The sequence below is a fragment of the Rhinolophus sinicus genome, chromosome 1 (assembly GCF_057876585.1).
Source record: "Rhinolophus sinicus isolate RSI-liver-muscle chromosome 1, RSI-T2T, whole genome shotgun sequence".
NCBI classification, from domain to species: Eukaryota; Metazoa; Chordata; class Mammalia; order Chiroptera; family Rhinolophidae; genus Rhinolophus; species Rhinolophus sinicus.
Window position 1 is genome coordinate 129,947,668 of NC_142501.1, and position 23,014 is coordinate 129,970,681.

General features: G+C 36.3%; 1 protein-coding gene across 9 annotated transcripts in view; it reads right to left on the reverse strand.

Annotated features, from left to right (window-relative positions):
* Positions 1–23,014, reverse strand: part of ZNF438 (zinc finger protein 438) — a 202,071-nt gene that overhangs the window by 172,125 nt on the left and 6,932 nt on the right. For 6 of the 9 annotated variants that reach the window (XM_074324723.2, XM_019731510.3, XM_074324721.2 and 3 more), the window contains exon 1: positions 1,339–1,489. The exons of the other annotated variants lie outside the window; for them this stretch is intronic. The gene's annotated coding sequence lies outside the window, so the exon portion shown is untranslated. Of the gene's footprint in view, positions 1–1,338; positions 1,490–23,014 lie in introns of those variants that run through there. 9 annotated transcript variants of the gene reach the window in all.

The window sequence follows — 23,014 nt, forward strand, 5'->3', positions numbered from 1 at the left end:
ACAGGTTAGGGAACCAATGCTAATTTCTTAATAACAATAGAATACTTAGACAGCCTTTCATTTTCACACTGATTCGTATGATCACATTTGATCCTTGAAAAGCAACTGCAGATATGCCATCATCTCCCATTGTAGAGAGAAAAAGAAAGTTCTAAGTTTGAGTGATTTGTCTTTGAACACAAAGCTAGTAACTGATAAAACAAAAAATTAGAACCCCTGCTCTCTAAGGCTCTTCAAACTCAGATGGAAGGCTATTACACCCTTGAACTGAATTTACAGAAATGTGATCTTAAAGTCTCCAGAATTAATATACCCTGAGGTGTGTACAATATTCTTCTGTTCAAAGTTCCTGAGAAATACTCGTTCCTGAATTTGAGAAGTATCATAGTAGAATACTAACTCATCAATAATGTATTAACCCTTGCAGGCCAAAAGTATTCAGTCAGGCATGATGATCACGTCGGCACAGCAAAATCTCCAAAACTCAGTGTATCTGTATTGAGTATAATGTACCAATTCTAGCACGCTAACAGTTTTCTCTGCAAAACCCAGACAAGGAGGATCTCTAACTGCCTAGATCATTGTGATAATGGTACCAGTTTTTCCTTCATCTCTGTTCCACCAAGTTCGGTGACAATAGTTCAGAATGCTCATCAGGCTCCTGTTGTCCATGATCTGTTTAGGGCTGTGGGGGGAGTTGAGGCAAGAGTGTGAAAAAGGTCCCTACCTACAAGACCTCTGTCAAATGGCCATTGTCTTTACATGTTGGTGTTATCTCAGGTGCTCTAACAATTCCCAGTCCGTGGGAATGACAATTAAAGAGGCCAGAAGCTACTTTACCGCCATTTTACACACAAAGGAAACTGAGGCAGTAAGTGATTATCTTTAAACTTGTCTTCAATGATTTCGCTCACTTGCGGGATCCCAAAGGACGCCTGGATATGGAGTCTCTGAAGGAATCTTCTATCCCAGATTTAACATGTCAAATTCCTGGAATTAGGGCAATCGAAGTCCCTTTATCAAGAAAGAAAAATAAGAGACTCTTCCATTTGGACCTTCCCCCTTCTCTGGCCTCGCGCTAGGCTACTAGAGCCCTCTCGGCCCTAGGAAGACCTAAGGTGCAGGCCCTGCAGGGCGCGGCCTCGCCTCCGGGCACTCCTGGCCCTCCCGCCCCGAGGGCGCGCTCCCGCTCTGGGCGGGTACCTGTCCCTTCACCAGGTTCGGCGGCTCTCCCGATCGCCCCAGGATCTAATGCCCCACAGCCACTACCAACACCAGAAAGGCGAGCAGCAGAGCGAGACCCGCAGGCCAGGGGATCTGTAGGAATCCGAAACTTACAGTTTTCCTACAGCGTGCGCGTCACGGCGAGGTGACGTCACGGGACCCGGCGTTCTGGGAGGTCAGGCCGCCGGGCGCGGGACCGCTCGGCCCCCACGGCTCCGCCCCCAGCGCGCAGGCGGGAGACACGCCCCTTTCTTCAAGGCCCCGCCCCCGCAGTGAGACCCTGGGCGCAGTCGCGGGCAGCCTGCGTGGCCGCCTCCTGGCGGGATCGCTGGTCCGGACGCTCAGGGCGGGGGCTGCTCAAGAGAGCTTCGATCAAAGCGTGTGACTGGGGACAGGGAGGATCAACAGAAGGGGGCGAAAAACCCCGGGAACACAGTAAACAAGCTATTGGACAGGGGATTGGTGTAGGACGCCAGAGTTGAGGCAGATTTTCCGCAGACACTGCTGTCTTTCCCTCACGTGTTCGTTAAAAATTCTCCACGTGTGGAAACAACCGTTTGCTAACCATCAGGAGCTTGCGGGTCCTGGGACGGAAGGGGTCACCTCTCTCACGGGACCTCACCCCCCCCCCCCACCTGGGCTCCGCCCCTGTCCCGCGCTCCACCCCAACCGGACCTGCCCCGACTCGGACCCGCCCACTCCAGGCTTGGTCACGCCCCTTCGATCTGCCCTTCCGGCGCCTGCTAGCTGAGTAGGCAAGTGCCCGCCTACCACGCGGTATCCCGTTGCTGCTTTTCTCCTTTTCTTTTGAGATTTTAGCCTCTGCCCCTCCTACTGGATTTTCTGTTTGGGCTCTATGAAGCTGCTTACAGACTACAATTTACCTGTATTACATTTAACAAACGGTGATCTGTGTAAACAAATATGTACACTTCTTCATTACTGTCAACTTCCCACCACCTCCCACTCACGTGAGGATATCTTCTGTGCCCAAGCCCAGGTTACTGCTCTGTGATGATCTTACAAATGATGAGTTCTGGTTAAAAAATGGCTCAGTAGAAGGAAAGTCTTGAAAAACTGACAATATTAACATTATTTCGAGCTTGTAGGATTCTTAGTGTACTCTGGTGAGCAAAAAAATAATAAAAGTTATGGTAAAAAGTGGCCTAGACAAATCTGTGTTGGGGAAAAATAATTAAATGGGAAAAACAGGCCTTGGAAATACACCCTAAGGAGGAAGTGTTCAAGGTAGCAAGGATAACTATTAAAAATTTATTTGGAATCAGGGCAAATGGCTAGATAAGACCTGGGATTTTGCCAGGCAGATCCAGTGTAAATAAAATCTGAAACAATGGTTTGTTGACACTCGCATTGAAAATACTGTAGTATTTTCATAGGAAAGAATGATGACATCCTTTAACTCTTGAAATCTGAGCTGGGTAAAAATAAACACGTATTATTCAGGAAAAACCCAAGTAATCAAAGTTTTAAAAAGTTTCTAATTTTGATGGTATTTGTACACTTTATCTTAATATAATTTCATACAAGGTTTTAGTGATCATTAGCAACTGATGTAAGAAATTTACAAAGTTTGCACATGCTAATTTTGACCTTAAGGTTTTTGTTCTCTTGAGCAGTTATAGAAAAAAACAGCAGTTTAAAAAGTTTTACATGTTTTTTAAAATAGCAATATTTATATTTTTCCTTGCAAAAGAACATTTTTAAGAAAACTTTAGATTGTTAATTACATTATTTCCATGCTTACAAAATGTTTCATGTATATCATCCTCAAAACTAGAATTCTTTCTCAATGAGATTCTAGTGTACCTGTCAACCAAAGTTCCCTGCCACCAATCCAATGCCAACAGGAGTCCCCAGTCTGGGTTGCAGCAAAAGGAGAAACTTTATTCAGGCAAACCCAGGAAACACAGCCTCTAATAGAAACCAAAGTGGGCTCCTCTGAGACAAAGGAGAGTCCTGCCTAATAGAGATAGTGCCTGCCCTAGTCCCTGACTGGTCCCTTTTTATGCAAATGAGGACCCAAATTTGCACAGTTTCATTGGTTCAAATAGCATTGTCCTGATTGGTTCAAATAGCATGTTCTTATTGGTAGTTATAAAGCTGCTTTGATTGGTCGGTAAAGATGCAAATAAGAATATAGCTACACAGCTCCAATTGAATGGAGCAGGTCTCAACCCATTGGTCAAAATATAATTCCAGGAACTCCTTTATAAGGATCAGCTCAGAAGTCAAGGAGCATAGTGCAGGAGGCTTGGCTGCCCAGTCTTTGGCTTTTCCGTGATATGCAGTGTGCTTGAGAGTCTTCTGCAAACAATGTCTGCTACACTTTGGTAATGAATTTGGGTCCTGTTAACTACAAGGAGTCCCTTTTGACAGGTATATTCCCTCTCAGAGTCAACATATCTCAGGGAATGTTCCACAGGTAAATGTCATCTGTCATTTTTTGGAGTGAAACAGTTAAGAAGTATACACTAAATGTAGTAAATGTTTTTAATATTCTTTTGCCTTTATAAGATGGTATGACAGAGTACTTTCTTTTCTTCTCATCTTATTATTCAGTATTTTTTCCCCAAGATTTCTCCCAAAACAAAACAAAAACCTCCTATATTGCTAGATGCGGGAAATAAGTAATGTGGCCAACAAACGATTGACAAGAAGAAAGGTATACTCAAGCAGAGAGAGGAACCTCAGGGAATGTCAAGTAGAAATTTGTGGAGAAATACACAATCAGATTCAGTCAAGCTTCTATAACAAACTGGCCTAGATAAACCACTAGGACCTAGGGTCAAAGTGTGTTGATATTAGAAAGAGGAACTGTATAAAGAACTTCTTTCTTTAAGAAAATAAAATCCTGGAGGTGCAAGGGTTAGTACTGGAAGGACTAATTACCTCTATCTACTCTGGCCCTTGGGATTTCGATTTCCCCTGGTGGTTCTTTCACTTTGATATCTGCTGCCCCTAGCAAATTGGTTTCCAGAGCCCTCTACTTCATACTCTTGGTCCTACTTAGCAAACTGAGAAAAGCTGAAACTTAATACTAGGGGAAAATAAAAGAGAGCAAAATATAATGGCTAATATTTATTGAGTGTTTATATGTGCCAGCTACTGCATTATCTCATGTAATCCTTAAAACTAGATAAGGTAAGTGCTGTTATCTCTATTTTACACAAGGCTAGCAGCATGCAGGAGACTAAGTCAGGTGTTCCATGTCACACAGCCTCTGAGTAGCAGAGTCAAGATTTGAACCTCTACTCCAGAACCCACACCCATAACTGCTGATCTGTATCAAGTTTTATATGACAAAGTACATATAATGCAAGAAACAGAGACTTGGAAAGCCCAAAATATAGAAATTGTAGCTCCAAAACACTGATAACAATATAGGGGCATCTTCTTCACTATTTCCCAGCCTATCTCCATACTCTACTTCATTTCATTTTTTAAGGTGCTCATCATGACCCACTAAGTTGATTTTGTGACCCATTAATGATTGCTGCCCTGAAAAACTCTAATCAGAATGCAAAATATAAAAGATCAGGTTGTATACATGTAATAGGGTAATTTTTTCCAAAACACGAATTTTGGGAAACTAGTGTTTTAACAATGTGGGTTGCTATGTTAATGTATTTCTTACTCTGGATCTCAATTAAAAAAAAAAGTAAATACTGTTAAAGTTCACCCTTGCCTGACTTCTATGTATATTTAATTTTTCAGAATCACAACGGAGAGAAACCGAATTCCACTCTGCAGTCCCCTCACAGATCCAGGATCTGGTCTGAGAGATCTCTTCCCAGATAACCAACACAATAATCAGGTCACTTTTAAATCCAGAAAGGCTCTTGTCTCCAGCACAAACCCAACAGTGTACTAATAACAATAAAACAAATATTCATAAAACAAGACTTAAACAGAATAAAAGAGGTTGTTCTGAAAGGAGCAGAGGTGGGGAGCTTGGTGGAAAGAAGACCTGGGACAGAGATTAGAGAGCTACAGAGGGATGTATGTTTAATAACCACACAATGTTACACGTCTGCTGTCAGACACTTTACAAATTATTTCATATCTCATTTTATCACCTCTCTGCCCCTGTCCCTTTATGCAGCTAATCCTCCCCATCCTTTTGGTCTTTACTTAGCAGGAACTTCCTCAGAGAAGCTTTCTCTAAGCTGCCTTTGTTCTTGGCTTTGGAAATTATTTTAATTTCCTCCTGTGCTAGACTGTAAGCTCTGTGAGAATAGGGACAATGTTGGCCTTGTTCAACCTCAAATCCTCTACTTGTAGATGAGTACCCTACCCTAAGCAGATACTCAGTAAATATGTGTAGAGGAATGAATGGATGAATGAACTCAAATTCAAAGACCAGCTAGGTTTCTTACTCAATATAGTTGCTTTCTCAAAAAGGAGGACACTATGTTAATAGAAATAATACGGAGAAGAAAATGCTTTAGGAGGAAAAACATTTTGAGTGACAATGCAGCAAAACACTGAACAGGATCAGTCTGTTATTAACTGGGTAGTTTTGTGCAAGTCCAATAACTTCTCCAAACCTCTAAGGGGGTCAGGCTCACTAAATATTATTTGTAGTGAACGCCTAATAGGGTGTTAGCCCTCTGGGGAACTCTGGGAAATCAGAGCAGGCCACCTGGAGCCTTATTTACATGAAGTCCCCTGAAAGAAACTGACAGGCACTGGGGGATAGCAATTAATCCTCTTAAACAAAGGATGTTGGACAAAGACTTCCCCCAACAGCAAGAGGGTGGGATGGGGGAGTGGGGAGGGAAATGGAAGACAAGTAACTAGTGTCATTGCGTTTAGGAGCCATGTTCATGATTGAGTACAGGGCCAGGTGCATGCTTTTGAGTACAAAGCTGAAAAAATTAAGCTGCCTTTATGGGTATGTTGGACTGGAGGGCAGGGGAAGAAGGTGCAGAGAAAGAAGAGAGTGTCAAAAAGATTTACAATTCCTCAAGGAAAAACACTTGTCTACTACAGCACAGCAGACAGAATGTTCCAGAAACAGGCCTCTAGTTCTTTGTGTCTGTTTTTCTCCTTGAAATTTGTTTTATCCCTTATCTCTTGGAAAAGACCAACTCTTTCTTCAAGTTCAAGTTCTATCATTAATTACCTCTACTAATAATAGCCAACCTTTATTGAGCACTTACTTAGATCAAAAGAACTGCTGAACATTCTATGTAAAATCTTTAATCTTTAATCTGCACAACATTTTTTTCTTAGAGATACAAAAAATAATGATGTATCTTATAATTGATACATAGTATATTGTATTATAATTGTTTATGCTTCTTTCTTCCCCACTAAGCTATGAATTTTTTAAAGACAGAGACTGGTTTACTCAATTTCGTGTCCTTAGCACCTGAAACAGTTCCTGATACATAAAAGACATTTGACAAATTTCTTGAATTCAATTGAAGAAGTAATGTCATCTGACAGTATGAGAGGTGGGTGCAATCTAGGAGGCAAAAGTCATCACTATTGTCACCAAAACTTTGGTTATCTCCAAGACCCTGTTGGCCTGGAAAAACAAAGTCACAACTTCTATGAGTTTTATTCCAGTTAAGGGATAAATCTGGCTCTGAAAATACATGGTAGTCCCCTTTGGAGATTAATTCAGCCTGTCTCTTCTCAACTTGATAAATTGTCACTTATTATTTATACTTTATGTAGGGTTCAGGTAATTTTTAATCAAGTAAAGCAGTTATATTAAGGCCAAATTAAAGCAATATTTTAAAATCTGATTTTGCAAACTCAGATCCAATTGCATTTAGACCTTAAACTGGAAATATTTGATTTCCAGTTTAAGGTCTAAATGCAATTGGATCTGAGTTTGATTTGGTTCGTATTGTGTTTTTAAATTTTTGAATTGACAATCAATAGATAACACATTTAGAAAGCAAGCATTTTGGCTTCTTCTGAAAAATCAGAAACTCTGATGATATTGGCCCTCCATTCGCCCAGGGCATTCATCATTGGAGGGAAGCTGCCTGGTTCAGGGGGGGATGTTCCCCATTTTCCCATAACCGCACGTGGTGACTCTGTAACCTACCCACTTGGCCCCTGAGTTTATGACAGATCTTGAAGTAAAGGCTTGATAATTTACTCGTAAATCTTTAGCTTAAGAATCTCTAGCTTAAAACCTGCAAAATGAACAGCTTTATCCAGAAATTCAGTAATGCTCTACATGAGTGATTTTCAATAGTCACATGTAGCCCTATAAATAGATTTTTCACAATTTTTGTAACTGTCTTCTAGAGAAGCAACTTTTTTTGTGCATTAGGTATTTTCCAATAATATATTCGTTTTGGGGTATTTAAACAAAAGAAAAAATACTTAAGAAAAAATGGAAGAGCAAAATAGAAGACTGTTGTATTGATTACATCACAGAACATACACTATTACCCAGCAGAGAGTCATGCAAGTTTCTTTCCCTTGGCCTCTCAGTTCTCATATAACACGTAGGAAAAGAGAGAGGTAACTCCTTGTTAATCATCACATTCATCTTTTGTTCTATACTACAGATGGTAGTCACAGCCACTTTCAAATAATACCTAAAAGTAAATGGGTATTTAATTAGTTTATTATTTTGGTGAGATTTTCTTGTCCAGTCATATTAATGCTATTGACATTAGTCAGGATAAGATTTGATTACAAGTGACAGAAAAACCCCAAGATGGCAGGCTTTAAGAAAATCGCAGTTTATTTCTTTTATGTGTAAAATGTCTGGATGCAGGGCCAGTTTGCCCATGGCGGTGTCAGGGACTCAGGCTCTTTCCTTCTTGTTGCTCAGTCACGCGTGACCTACAGTCCCAAAGTCACCTCACAGTCCAAGATGGTGGCCTAGCTCTAGCAATCCCCCAGAGTGCAAGAAGGAGAAAGGCCAGAATATTCTGCAGCTAGTACTCCTTAAATACCACTTTTTCCAAGAAGCTTTCCTCAGCTAGTTAAGAGACTGAACTGGTCGTTTCTCTTCTATATTCACTTAAAACCTACTTGTACTAGGCTTCGGTCATTTAAATACTTTCATGTGTACTTATATTATGTATATTCTCAACATCTCTATCATCATGATTGTTCTTAAATCTAGAACAATTATTCTTAACCGTGACTATACATTAGAATTCCCTGACAAACTTTGAAATAAAATGCAATTCTCCGGTGATGCTGCTGGTCATGGATCCATACAGTAAATCTTCACTTATTGATAAATAAACAAGAGTTAAGTTCCTACGGCATCTCATCAATGATTATAGTAAACCAACCTTGAACAAAACTACCTTGAATGAAAGGACATTATTCGAGGAACTGCTGTACTTGGAAAATTGCAAGGTGAAAAAAGAACTGATGGTTGTGGGGCCGGATGGGGGAGCAGGGTGCTAGGGAGGGGAGTAACAGCAGTTGTAGATTCTGTCAGTGGTTCACTTGTATACAGGCCCCTAAGGAGTACGTGTGCCCAGGGAAGCCCAGCTGAGGATTCTGGACAGATTGTCCTGAGGCCAAATTCTGTTGATTCAGAAACATGAGACTTCATACCTGTGAATGGACTACACAGGCCCATGGCAGAAATGACCTAGAATGGCAGCCCTGGGACACTGGAGATCTGAGGCTGTTCCCCATTTTTGGAGGCGTGGGGGGAGGGTGTGTTCAACCCCAAGGAAGGGAATCAGAACCAGGAAAATAAAGATAGATAGGTAATTGATGATAGGAAGATAGCTAGATAGCATTTTCTGCCTGTCTAGTGTGGAAGCTGAGATAGATTGTATTTAATTTAGAAAAATTAAAATGTCTAACTATTACATTTTTTTGTACACCTGAAACTAATAATAAATAGAAAAGAAAAATTAAAGAAATGTGATAGTTGCTGTGACTCAGGTATCATGGAAAAAAATTGTGAGTGGATGTGACAAAAGCTGATATATGTGCAGAAAAATACTGTATATTTGAATAACACTTTTATTGTCACGTATAAGTTCACATGCTCTACTTATCATCTGACTAGGAGTACAAAGTTACCCTTGAGAGTGAATATAAAGCAGAGGTAATGTCAGTATAAATTCAGCATGATACATACCTAAAGAGCCCCAAACATAGATGGTGAGACCGTCACTCCGAGAGATGCTTGTTTTCTGACTCTTAACAATTGAGAAATATGTCAAATATTTTCCTAGTTAGACATTTTCCTTGTTATCAGTATCTTCCTATTTATAGAAGCAAAATTAGTTTTTTCACTTTAAAATTTCATTTCTGTCATATCTATCCAATTAAGTGGGCACATACTACATTTTTACTTGTATATAAACATTTACAAAGCCTAGAAAATAGATGCCCATATTATACTAAGTTGCTTTGATTTTTTCTTTTATATATTACTTTTAGAGGCTCTTTTCTGTTTAAAATATTATATTATCCTTGTTACTTAAAGTTGACGAGTTTCTTAAGATGGGCTTGATGATGAATTCGCTAGTAACTAAAACCTTAAAAAACGTAGTTGTCTAATTCCTAGATTACCCTCTCTTTAAATAAAATTGGACCATTTATAGAAAGCACAGAGCCTGGTACACTGTCAGTACTCATTCCATGAATGAATACCCAAAGTTATACAAAAGAACTTTTCTAAAAAACAAGAACTGAAAAAAATAAGGCCTGATGGCCATTTAAGTACTACTTATTTATTTTTATATTTCACGTTTTTAGGGTTAACATACATAGATAGATTTCAGAAATAATAAATGTATAATTCAATGAGTTTTAACCAATACATACAGCCATATGCCCACCACGCAATTACGATGTGTATCATAGAATATTCCCATCACTCACCCAGAATGTTCCCTTGTATGACTTTGTGGTCAGTCCCCTTCCACACCCTGGCCCCTGGTATCAGTGATTCTTTTGCCTTTATAGGAATAGATTCATATAAATAGAATAATACAGCCTTTTGTGTCCGGCAGCTTTTACTTCGTACAATGTCTCTGACATGTATTCATATTGTTGTATTAGTTCAAACGTTTTTATTGCTGAGTAGTATATAATATTATGGATATATCACAATTTATTTTTCCATTCACCTGTTGACAGATATTTGCGTTGTTTCCATTATATATTAAACAGCTATAAACTTTAGAGTACAACTCTTATATTTTCATTTTTCTTGGATAAATACCTTGTAATGGGACTGGATTTCATGAGTAGTATGTTCTTAACTTTATAAGAAACTGCCAAATTGTTATGCAACGTGGCTGTACATTTGCATTTTAATCCGTAATGTATGAGTTCTAGTGCCTTCACATTCTCATCAACGTTTGGAATTGTCAATCTTTTGGCCCTTCTATTGTTTATTTTCTAAAGTTCTATCTAAGACAGCTTGGACTCACTCACCCAAGGTCACAAAGATTTCCCTTTTGATTTCTCCTACAAGTTTTATAGTTTTAGCCTTTGTATTTAGGACTAAGATCCATTTTGAGTTAAATTTTTTTATAGTGTAAGAGTTGGTTTTTTGTTTTTTGTTTTTTGTTTTTTTCCATACAGACAGCCAATTGTTCCAGCACCATTTGTGAAAAGACTATCTTCCCCCAGTGATTACCATGGTACCTTTGACATCATCCTTTTTCACAAAATGCCATTCGATCTTCTAACCAATCTTAACTCATTCAAGACTACCCTTCTCACTATGGTCAGGTTTAGTAAAAATAAATAAATAAATAGAATTTAAAAAAAAGAATAAAAGAACGTAAAATGCTGTGACGGTTTCTGTGACACATTGCTCAGATCCCTCTTCAGGACAGAGACACTCGTTCCAGCTGCTGAATGTGTTGGTTGGTGATGACTCACAGCTGTGTCCCTCTCCAGGAGTTGCTCTCACATGCAGCAATCAGCCTGCCCAAGGCTACCCATCCTCTCTGGGGACTGCTCACATCCAGTGACCTCTCAATGTGGGTAAGAAGGCCTGGTCACCTGGTCTCAAGGTGGCACAACTCTGAAGGGCTGTTTCAGCTACAGAGGTCCTCCTGGGATCAGCGGCAGTCTCTGATGCACCTGCATCACAGCCAAGTTCCCTCCACTCCCTTACAAGTACTGTTCCCAAAATTATTCCCCCTATGAATTGCTGCACACTAATCTGAAGGTTTCAGGGACTATTTCTTGGGGAGTCTGAGCTCTGATCATCTTAAAGCTGATTATGTCATTCCTCTGCTTAAAATCCTTTACCTACAGACTACAGTATTAACTCCTTAATTTGGCATACAAAGGCTTTCATAATCTAGCTCCACTCCATCTTCCTCTCCTCAGCTTCCTCTGCCATCACTGACTGTCCTTCTGACAACTTCAGACATCTATATCTGAAAATTCCCCATACCCACTTCTTTACATATGGTCCTCTCTCTCTAAAGGATAAATTTCTCACCTTCTGCTTATCCTTCTATTTTGCCTGGGATCAGATGTCACCTCCTTTGGGAAGTCTTCTAATTTCCCCCCACAGTACCATGCAACCCTTTCTATAAGAATTTTCCATCTAATGTTGAAACTGATTTGTTTACCTATCTGACCCTCCTACTAAATTGTGAGATCTTCTACACAGAGACTGAATCCTGGGCACTGTGCCAACTTCAGTAGATTATAGATTTTCAATACATTTTTAGTGATTGAATGAATAATAAACACCAAGATAACCTGGGCACTATAAAATGTATTAAACATTTGCTATACTTGGTTTCTGCTATCTTATATCTAGACTATCATGCATCTTCTTTAAAAGAGACTATTATTTTTTAATCTTTTTTGAATTTTTGACTACCATATTAACAAGCAACAAATCCAGGCAAACACTTCAAGATGAAATGAAATCTAAACTTCAAGTTTTTAAAATTCTGTTTATAAAAAAAGAAGATTGGGAAGGACTTGGGGGTGGAAACATCAATGATTTCAGAAAAAAACAAAAGAGGGAGGGCGGGAGAGAAGGGGGAGAGAGAGAGAGAGAGAGAGAGAGAGAGAGAGAGAGAGAGAGAGAGACCTGATTAAATTGTATTGTCTGGTGAGAGACTGGAAATTTTTTTCCCATTCCCAAGAGGCTTATTTTTTATCTTTCCTTTTCACACTGTAAAGTGTCAAATTAAATTGCAAAGTTAATTCTCATCACTAAGGAAGGGATTCTAAATGTATTAATTAAGGATTACTGGGCATTTTAATTTTATTCATGGGAATGGAAACTTTTTAATGATTAAACAATCATTTGTTCTCTTTAACATATTTATGTTCTTATAGAATAATACAAGTTAACATTAATACTTTAGACTCCAGGTTCTAGAGACTTGGATGACTACTTTAAAATAAGAGCTGTGCTTATTGATAAATTTGATTTTATGAATTATGATACTGGAGTTCCGTTGAGAAATTATGTTCCCTTCTTCGAAGATAAAGTCCTTAACAGGATGAGATCTTATCTTGCAGGAAACCATGAATTCACTGTGGAGAAGAATGATTTGGATTTCACTCTGGGAGAACATGAAGTACCTTTGAATACTTTACTGTCTCTTTCAGTGATTTATCTCATGCATGAAAATAATCTTTGCATTTTCAAAACAGATAAATCTATCTTTATAGAAATTGAACAGTTGTTCTGCAAGAAAATCTAAGAGAAAGAAAAACAAAATGGTTTCTTTTTGGCAAGGTAACAATGTAATAACAAGGTAAAAATGAAAAAAGATTGTATCTTTGACTGAAAATCCAGGTATTTAATGATTACGTCAAATTCTTATTTAAAACAGTGAGGCATCGTTGGAAAAATTGGAATTGCTGTCTTCTTTACAAATAAATGTTGAGGAGATTGTAAATTCTAAATTATGAAAATGTGATCTGAAAATAAAATAATAACCAACTTAAAATTAAAGAGTATGTTTCTTTTTCCAAATTTGCTTTGCCTTTTCACATTTAGTTTGGACTCCTCTGCTACTTTCTCTCAGTAAATAAGCTATTTTAATTCACAGATAATATTAAAAATATAACTGCACCAAAAGGAAACAACACTGAAAGTTACCATGCTTCAAGCAAAACTAAATTATAGTGCTTCAAATGGCACCAACAATCAGAGATTTTTATTTTTTAATTAAATCATAGGTTTTTGTTAACAAAATAAAAACTTTAGCTTTTTATATATGAACAGAGAAAATATGTGCGTAGACGTACATTGTCCCCTTGTCACCTTGACGGACAGAGATTATTATTAACAATAGTGTAATACAGGCGTACAGAGACTCTGGAATTCTGTCTCTGTTAAGATTTAGATCCCGCCAGTGGGTAGCAGCTGTTTTAAATTTAAGAAGACAGGAGTGAGTTAGCGACATTTTGTAAGAAATAAATGAGCCCTCAGCACACACCAATTGCTGGTAAATTCAGAAAATGATAAACATTTTTCCTGGAGCAAGAAAGGAAGATGGGAAACACACCTGCAAAGACTTATTTTCAAAGCAGAAAAGATGTTGCTGTGGAATGGAGACATTTGCTGAAGCTTCTCCATTATTCTATTTTCACCTTTTTTCCCAGTCTTTTTTCATTCAGGACAGTCTCCTGACATCAGTTGTTCTCACAAAATGTTAGAGATCCTAATTTAAATAAAACAAAACCCCAAACTTCCCAATTCAAAAGTGTCAACTTCAATTTGAAAACGTAAATAATTCTCCATTAACATTTTGCTCAACATAATTTTCTTCCTTTGGCCTATGATTCTTTTTCCTGTGAAAATTGCATCAACATTTTTTACATGATGAAACAACAAAAATCAATCAAACAAATAAAACCCATCAAAAGTTATACAGAAAACTGAACACTCCTTAAGCCCTACACTAAAGGGGCTGCTAGCGCAATATGAAAAACAGATAGTATGTTTTATGCTTTATCCTACAGTGAGCATTCTAGAGAGTTGGTGAAAACTTTGAACAAGCCTCTTTTTTAAATCAATTGTATGAAATTTTAAACTACCAACTTTTTGTATTTTTAAATATCACATAATCGATGTCACTGAAAAAAATTGTATTTCTTAATAAATCTAATTAAAACACAAATTCCCCCAAGTTGCCATTTTAATTTTCTGAAATAGATCCTTGTGTCTGTCACTTAAACTGTATGTATAATACTGCTTATTTCCTTGTCTTAAATCATAATTCAAGAACACCTATGAAAAGAAGGATCTATATTCAGAGATAAAGTAAAAACTGAGATTAAAATATAGAATAGTAATGTAGACTATATTTAATATAATCAAACTATACTCTACGTCATAATGTACTACTAAAATTAGATGAATATCATCAAAATAGCTCCCTATATTTACGGTTTCCAAAACTTTGTGTAGGTTTTTGCCGTATTCAGGAATATGATACACACACACACACACACACACATACACATACCCCATTCCCCCCCCCCACACACACACACACGCATATACACAGAAAACACATAAGCTGAGGTAAATAAACTCAACTAAATTGATAAAATGCTTTTTAGGTCACTTTAAAGCTACATAATAAATTAAAATACTGTATTTTCTGAAATAAATCCAGCCCAAGCTTTATGAAACTGTTTCAGTATAAAGGATATATATATATATATATATATATATATATCTCGCTTGTATTATATCTATCTATCTATCTATCTATATAGATATATATACGATCGATCGATTGATCGATCGATCGATAGATATCAATTATTCCTTATAATGAAAATTAGAGTTATAAACTTTAGGTAGTAGGGGAGGCAAAAAAATAATAAATAGTAGTAAAATAATTCTTATTACCATGGTTTATAGTACTCCTTCCAAACATGACATGAGGATGTGAGAAAAAAAATCCTTTATGATTATAATCATAAAAACCAATCATTACCTCCCAAACCACATAAAATTAGAAACTAGAATTAAAACAACAAATAGGGAAAAAAACATAGGATGCCACTTCAGTTCTGTTCTTTCATTTTGATAGTTTTTTTTTCTTCCTATTGCTCCTGGGGCTGAAAAAACTTTGTCCTACATTATTACCATTTCTGTATAAAATTTGGGTCTGCATATGGTCTCTTGCTTGTATTACAAGATCCTTGTTAGTGGAGAATACATTTTTACTTATCTGTCTGCCCATATTTTGCTGTGCACACAGAAGGTCCTTAAAATGCAATTTAAAAAAACAAACAAAAAATAACGATAACGTGTTTTGTCCATAAATTTAGTCACAAAGACATAGTAACAGTTGCTTTGAAGGGAAGAATTTAAACAAAATTAAATAATAGGAAACAGTTGTCAAATCCTTTAGCTAGTGTCTTGAAGTGGCAGCATGATAACCTTTGATGTCTAGTTTAAGTCTTGAATCTGCAGGAGCAAAACCTCAGAAGCCCTTAAGCCCCAAACCATGAAAATCCAATTTTGAATTAAATAAAAAGCATTTTGTTGGAAATGGTTTCATACATTAAGAATCCTTGATGTCTATCTTCTACTAATTTGTCTTTAATCTTCTGGAAAAGGAAATAATTTTGATATAATCTATATCATAAAACATAACACAGTAACTTAAAAGTATGCAACAGTAATTATTGCTATTAACTAAATATTGGAGAATTTTAAAGCTATAAAGAGAGTTTAAGTAGACAGGATCAGAAACAATTTAAAAGATGTCAGCATTCTGAAAAGAACAAATATGCCCAGAAAATCTTGTTAAATTAATATTAAATGTATGTTTTGTTATATATTTTAATTTCTTACAAATACATTTAAATATGTGCAATTATGATTTATATTACAGAATAAATGCTAATTTTTCAAAAAATAGACTTACATACATCTATTAAGTGTATGTATTTATTCAACATATAGCAATCATTGCTCTTGCAAGATACTATGATATTGACATATAGGAGAAAAATATGATAAGGCATTGATTTTCAAGGAACTTTCAGTTCAATAGAGGTGATAAGATAGAAGGAAACAAGTAATAATAATATACAATATAAAACTAAGTATTACTAAATTTCAGTTATGTTTTAAATAAACACTTAGCAATTTAAACTTGGCAATGTAATTATGAGCCATGACCAAGTAGGTTTATTAAGTGAATTAGTACATACAAAGTTCTTAGAATATATGTAGTAAGTGCTACAAATCTGTTAACTATTAGCTACTTATTCCAGAAATATAAGGATGATTCGACATTATGAAAAATATTTAGTTTATACATTAATAATTTAAAAAGAAAACAATGTTTGTGTAAATATATACAAAAACACACTTGATAAGCTTCAGCAGCAACACCAAAAACCAAAAACCCACAACCATAATGCTGAAAGGCAAATGCCTAAAGCCATCATTATTGAAATTAGAAAATAAATAGGAATACTGTATCTGCTTGATCAATCAGTGGTCATTAGGCAGAAGCCACACCAGTTATTTTAGCAGAGAGAATTTAATATAAAAAAAATATCAACTAGGTACCAAATTATTTACAAAGTAGTTTTAAAAAGGAGAGAGGTCTTGGGGTCCCAGAGGTAGGAATTGTAGAAAGCAGCTACCACTCTATGATTGAGTGGGATCAAGAAGAGAAGTTGGATTTATTAAAACTTAAGAGCCTGGAGAAGGGCCCTTGTGGAAATGAAACTCACTTCTGATATCTGAGTGGGGGGTTGGGGGTGGGTACAATGAGGTAGTTTCTACACATGCTGGAAAACTATTCCTGGGATTCTCCTGCTGCTATAGGAAGGAACTGCTGCTGCCAAGATGAGGAAGCATTGGTGGGATGATGCTCATAAGAACAGAACAAGAGCAAACAAGAAGCCCCAAGAAAACAAACAGGAAGGAACAAGTCCCTTCCTCCTTCTCCAGCCTATGACCTCTCTGCCTGTGAACTCTCCATCAGCTGTGTTTAACAGGGAGCCAACTTGCAAAGTAAAAACAGAGTTTGCAAAGTTCCAGCCCCAGCATCATAGGCATAGTATCCAAGGGTAGGTTTGGCATGAAGAGATAATAGCTTAATAAATGACACATTTGCTATCATAATTGTTATTCAAAATTGTTTTGGAGATTTAGGCTAATGCCAAAGATAAGAAAACAAAATATTCAGTATAAATACTAGGAAGGGAAAGAGCAATTCATTTATTTGCAAAAGATGTTATTATATCTGTAAAACCTAAGAAACCATGTTAAATTATTTTAAAAATAAGAGAGTCGGGTAAGATGACAGGATATAAAACAAATATACAAATGTAAATGAATTTTTCTCTGTACTTATTGCATCAATTAACTTGGTTGCGTAACAGAACAACCCTAATATTGCAATTGCATATAATAGCAAACATTTATTTCTCACTAATAGTCAATGAGGGCTGAGGGCTGTTTTGGGGGACACTCTTCCATGAGTTTCTCCTGTTTCTACCTATCTTGCTGGGTATGCCAAGCCTTTGAGACCCTGATTATTTTTTTTACCCTGTTTCTCACGATTGTGTTTGCAGTGTGCAACCTTGAGAGAGGAGTTAATTTCCGCCTCTGAAACAAAGAGCAGCCTTGCTCACTGCTTGTTATGAAATGATGGGATTTCAAGTTCAGTGTTCCTCTCCTGTAATGTCACCTATGTGTTCAGACATCCATCTGGGCCCCTTCACATCACCAATGTGCGAATGGAGACTCAGGTAACCCAACACAAACATGCTGACCCTCTGGCTGCTATCTTTTGTCTCTGATCCAGGAGTTAAGTGTCTTCTGTCAGCATCCATGAAACTGGCAAGTTAATATCTTAGCTTGAAAGTAAGGTAAAATATGAGATCTTCACAGGTCTCAATCAGAGCTTTCTACAATTGCTACCTCTGTGACTGCAAGATCGCTCTCTTTTTTTTTTTTTAAATCAAAGTGTATTGGGGTGACAATTGTTAGTAAAGTTGCATAGGTTTCAGGTGTACAATTCTGTAATACATCATTTATATATCACATTGTGTGCTCACCACCCAGAATCAGTTCTCCTTCCATCACCATATATTTGATCCTTTCTCTCTCCTTTTAAAACCTTTGTGATTAATTTGACACCTAGTTAATATTTCTTTGATTGCTACACTGCTCCAAACTATGGGTTGGCTACAGGTCTGCTTCACAAGCATCCTCGTTCCAGGATCTCGGCTAATGGGGCAGCCCCTACCTGGAAACTTTAATGCCACATAACAGAAGCTCAAGGTCAAGTATAATCACACAATTGAATCTAAGGCTTCTGGGGGGATATGTTTATGTTATGTTTACTCACATTATTTGGCCAAAGCAAGTCACCTGGCCAACCCAAATGAGGATAGAAAGTATGCTTTATCTTTAAGAAGGTATTGCAAATTATATCCAATGAACATGAAATGTATTCTTTTCTTATTATAGGGGGAGTAGATAATGACCAATAATACAGTCTACTAGTGGTAACCAGTTAAATAAAGTTGGAAAATAAAACTCTCCTTTTCACAATAGCAAAAAATAAATAAATAAATACTATAAAAAGAATAAATTTAACAAAAAAATTACACTATATACATGAAAACTTTTTTTTCTTGAAAGACATAAAATAAAACTCAAAAAATGAAAACTTATACCATGTTACTAGATGGAAATATAGGACGATTTTTAAATTCCTTTTTAATACATTTTAATGCAAATTGAATCATACTCTTAGTTTTTGGTGTTCTTTAAAATAAAAATGAATCATGGGCCAGCAGGAACATTCATGAGAAAGTGTTAAGTGATAAAGCAAGTTATAGAAAATGTGCAATATAATACTATTTTTATAAAATAAAAACACTACATATTTATGTGTTAATGTAAATGTGAATATGTTTACGGGAGCATAAAGAATAGGTTGGCGAGGTAACTTGACTTACCTCAGAGGGATGAGTTTATAAGAGACTAGGGGAATAATTCTTTTTTCTTTTTATATCTCTGCATTGTTAGACGATGGAGTTTAGTCCAACAGTAAATAAGAAATCAGAGAATCATGAAAATATTTTAAATCTTGTGTACGTTTCCATGAAAGATGGCATGTTTTAGGCTACTGACAGAGGTATATGCATAGCAAAATATTTTGCTTATTGGGCTCAGGTATGAGGAGAAGCTAAGCAGTTATCTTCTGCCATCAGCATCACTTTATTCTTCAAAACCAGGTTGGCACTCTTGAAAACATTCCTCATTAATTTTTTTTCTATAAGTCAACTGAAGATGGCAGCCAAAACACAAATCTGATAAGTCTCACTTACTTATCAAGGTTCGATCCAGGTTTATTGCAAACCACAAGGCTTCCCCTTTTTTATGCCTAAAAACTCTGATCAAGGAACCACATAGCTCCTATTTCAGCTTTAATGACATTTAAATCAGATTCACACAAACCTTATTTTTGTATGGGTAGAACTTATTATTAGAGCTCAATTCTCTGCAGTCTGTAATGTTAAATATCAGAATACAATAAGAAGAAACTGTAGTGGCTGTGAAGATTTTATGTAAAGTAGTCTTTTTAATCACTGGAGGACCAAACTACAACACTGGAGAAAATCTCAGGAACCTACGCATTCTAGAGTGCTGTCAAAAGTTTACTGAGAAGATATTTTAAAGCTGTTCCGGAAGTTTTCTTTCTTGCATTCTATAGTTAAGCATTTGAATGCCTTACCTGCTGATACCACACTTTAGTTTTACAAGAGATCAGATCACGGCTTTTTCTTCCTATGAGTTGTATGCATCTTCTGGCTGCCTCCAAGAGCTTTGTGCCACACCATGTGTGCATGTGTGACTTGTGGAAGAAAGAAGCTGTTTCTCAAGGCTTTGGGTCTACAACCAAACCTAATAATATCTTTGAAGCCCTGTCAAAATTCTTCAGGACAAATGATCTTTAAAAAATTGGTAGGAATGTACATTCATGCTGCTCCAGTAACACGGGATTCACAGCGAGGAATTTGGCAGGGGAAAAAAAATCAGTTATTCAGTGCTAAGCACCTAAAACTTTGCCCAGCAATTTATGAGAATTAGAATTATTCATATCATTATGAAAGTAGCCAACCCCATGAAAAGTGCTAGAGTATATACCTTATTTTGTGAATATTTGAATGTTCATGACAAAGTTCTTATGTTCTATCCTGAAGTTATTAGTTATCAAAAGGAAGTCTCTTTGGCTGAAGAATGAAGGGGTCTTATTTTTAGAACATCAAGGAAACTACCAATTACTTCAGACTTTCAACACTAATAATTTTCATTGGTGCTGGACAAATTTGGCAGATATATTTAGAATTCTGTATATGAAATCCTGAAATATTAAGAGATAAACACAAATATTAATATGTGTTAAATATACTCCAGGAAGTTATAACCAAAATCCAGCTACAGAGAGAACAAACCACAGCTTAAAAATGGTCTCTTTTCTTTCTGACTTAATTCTTAAAAGCGATTTCAGGGATAAAATGTAAAATATCATCTAGTCTGCTTTCAAGATAAATTCAGGTAATATTTTCCTGATATTGTGGCAGAATATTCAATTTGGAAGTTTGTGAGGAAAGTTTTACTCCCTAACAGTGTATATTTGCCAAACAATCCCCAAGAGAAGATTTGGGAACAAATTTGATTTCGTTGTAACTTCCAGAAAATAATTTGGAAAAATTTTGGTTAAAGTAGGTTCTTATTTTACCCAAAATAAGTGAGCAGGCTTTGTATGCCCTTATCCAATTTTTGTTAACTATATTTGTGAAACTTTTTAATTTAATTTTACATTTCTGGCTCTGAAAACAAAGCAGCATGATAGGCTTGATGTTAAACATGGCCTTTTATTGTGTTCTTGCTTCTACCGCCCTTCCAAACTCTTGCTTCCAAAGGAAGCTCAATAGCCGGCTCAATACGCACATAAAGTCACATAACTAAGATAAAAAATGTAGGTCTCAACTTAAAACTTAAATCTTTTTTCTAAAATACAATTGCTTTTATTAATTTTAATTGTTATATTTAATTCATTCTACAATTTAAAATGGAATCAAAGGAAACCATGGTTTTGAATGAAAGAAGTAAGTTAAAATGATTCTTGCCTCCTTTTTTGCTACTTCTGGGAATATACTCTTATCTGTAGCAATATAGAGCTGATTGCAATTTCCTGTATATGTTGTGTATTTTATGTTTCTGTGCCTTGTCAGATTATGCTTTCCTTCCCTAAAATTCACTTTTCCTCAACTTGTTCACTAAGCTAATTCTTCCTTGACCTTCAAATACCAGATCAAGTAAGTCACTAATGCTAAAGAGCCTGGTTCAGATAGAGTGGCTTTTCTTCTATCCTCCACAACACACTACTCAATCTTTCATCCTAGTATTTTCCCCAAACTGTGCACTCTGGGGCTATTTTTATTTATTTTATTTTATATTTTATTATTTTATTATTTTATTTTATTTCATTTTTTTATTTTATTTTATTTTATTTTATTTATTTTATTTTATTTTATTTTATTTTATATTTTATTTTATTTTATATTTTATTTTATTTTATTATTTTATTTTATTTTATTTTATTATTTTATTTTTTTATTTTATTATTTTATTTTATTTTATTTTATTTTATTTTATTTTACTTTACTTTACTTTATTTTACTTTACTTTACTTTACTTTACTTTACTTTACTTTACTTTACTTTACTTTACTTTACTTTACTTTACTTTACTTTACTTTACTTTACTTTACTTTACTTTACTTTACTTTACTTTACTTTACTTTATTTTATTTTATTTTATTTTATTTTATTTTATTGCAGTCCCTCTTAGAGTATCAGTTGCATACTGGTCTCTCAATATATAATGGTTACCTACTATTTGTAGATAAATACATGCAGGTGTACAAGTCACAGAGAACAAGTAGAGAGGAGTCAATGATTAACTAGATAGTAGTGATGGTGGGCAGTCAGGAAAAGCTATGCAGAAGAGGTGACACCAAACAGGATTCTAAAACTGAACGGGCCATGCCACATAGAGGACGAAGTTGAAGAAAGCAGGAAGGGAGAGAATCTCAGATAGGCAAAAAGTATGTAACGGGAGGGAGGGAGGGAGGGAGGAAGGAAGAAAGGAAGGAAGGAAGGAAGGAAGGAAGGAAGGAAGGAAGGAAGGAAGGAAGGAAGGAAGGAAGGAAGGAAGGGAAAGTAGTAACAAGGAGGCAAAGAAGTATGAGGAGATTTAAGGCAATGGGGAATGGTGGAAACTGTAGTAAACCAGATGGTACATGACTCATTTAAAGAGGGGAGCCATTACAAGGCTTTTATACATGCTTTTCATATAGGAATTTGGAGCCTAATGTTATCATATCTTCCTTTTTAAGAGAAGCTCGCAATTGGATATGAAACCTCCCAGTTTTCAGATAATGATAAGAAACTTAAAGTCCTAATGCAGGCTAGAAACACGTGTCCTTGGGCTGAATTTATCTAATGACTCCTGTTTTATGACCATAGCAAGAAACATGTAAACTGTGGAAAACAAGCTGTCATGACACACCAGGTCAGTGGTCAGGTATGGGAATGATCTAGAAACAACCATTTTTATCTCTGTGGCATTTTCCAGTGAACAGCAGTTTCTGATGAGAGTGTGTTCTCATCGCTAATATTCTGCATCAGTGTGAGAGCACTGATGAATTTGTGGGGAACTCTGAGGAATTTCATACCCCTGAGTGAAATGGAAAGATCTGGAAAAATCACTCTAGATAGTTTAATTTCACATTATAAATAAGTTACCAGAGAGAATGTA